The sequence below is a fragment of the Mandrillus leucophaeus genome, unplaced genomic scaffold (genome assembly GCF_000951045.1).
Source record: "Mandrillus leucophaeus isolate KB7577 unplaced genomic scaffold, Mleu.le_1.0 Scaffold632, whole genome shotgun sequence".
In the NCBI taxonomy this organism is placed as follows: domain Eukaryota; kingdom Metazoa; phylum Chordata; class Mammalia; order Primates; family Cercopithecidae; genus Mandrillus; species Mandrillus leucophaeus.
Genome location: NW_012106831.1, coordinates 697588 through 698983, shown reverse-complemented (window position 1 = coordinate 698983; position 1396 = coordinate 697588).

Here is a 1396-nt window from a genome sequence, read left to right as displayed (position 1 = left end):
TTTTTGAGACAGAGTCTCACTGTGTTACCCAGGCTAGAATGCAGTAGCACGATCTGGGCTCACTGCAACCTCTACCTCCCAGGTTCAAGCGATTCTCCTCCTCAGCCTGCTCAGTAGCTGGGATTACAGGTGCCTGCCACCATGCCCGGCTAATTTTTGTATTTTTAGTAGAGATGGGGTTTCACCATGTTGATCAGGCTGGTCTTGAACTCCTGACCTCGTGATCCACCCGCCTCAGCTTGCCAAAGTGCTGGGATTACAGGCGTGAGCCACTATGCCTGGTCTGGCTAATTTTTATATTTTCAGTAGAGACGAGATTTCACCATGTTGGCCAGGCTGATCTCAAACTCCTGACCTCAAATGATCCACCCGCCTTGGCCTCCCAAAGAGTTGGGATTACAGGCATAAGTCACTGTGCCTTGTCACGTTTTACTTTTTCTTTTGTTGTAGAGACAAGATTTCATTAGGTTTTCCAGGCTGGTCTCGAACTCCTGAACTTAAGTGATCCTCCTGCCTCAGCCTCCCAAAGTGCTGGGTGCTGGGATTACAGACAGGAGCTACTGTGCCCAGCCCTGTTATATTTATAATTAATCAGTTTACATATATTTGTACTCTTATACTAAGTTTATCAGTCTCATATATATTTTATCCACTTTTTTTTTTTTTTTTTGAGATGGTGTTTTGCTTTTTTTGCCCAGACTGGAGTGCAATGGCACGATCTTGGCTCACGACAACCTCCGCCTCCCAGGTTCAAGCGATTCTCCTGCCTCAGCCTCCCAAGTAGCTTGGATTACAGGCATGTGCCACCATGCCCAGCTAATTTTGTATTTTTAGTAGAGATGCGTTTTCTCCATGTTGGTCAGGCTGGTCTCGAACTCCTGACCTCAGGTAATCCACCTGCCTCAGCCTCCCAAAGTGTTGGGATTACAGGCGTGAGCCACCACGCCTGGCTTTATTTTATTCACTTTTTACATTTCTGTCTCCTTCACTGAAGAAAGCCCCTTAAGGGATGTTTGGGGAATATTTGCTGAATGAATGAACAAATTTAAGAATGAGTGAATGGGTAATTGGAGCCCTGGTTCTCAGTAAGCAAATCTTAATAAAAAATCAGACTAGCCAGGTGTGGTGGCTCATGCCTGTAATCCCAGCACTTTGGGAGGCTGAGGCGGGCAGATCATGAAGGTCAGGAGTTCGAGACCAGCCTGGCCAACATAGTGAAACCCTGTCTCTACTAAAAATACAAAAAAATTTAGCCAGGCATGGTGGCATGCACCTGTAGTCCCAGCTACTCAGGAAGCTGAGGCAGAAGAATCACTTGAACCAGGGAGGCGGAGGTTGTGGTGAGCCAAGATCACTCCACTCCAGCCTGGGCAACAGAACAAGGCTCCATCTCAAA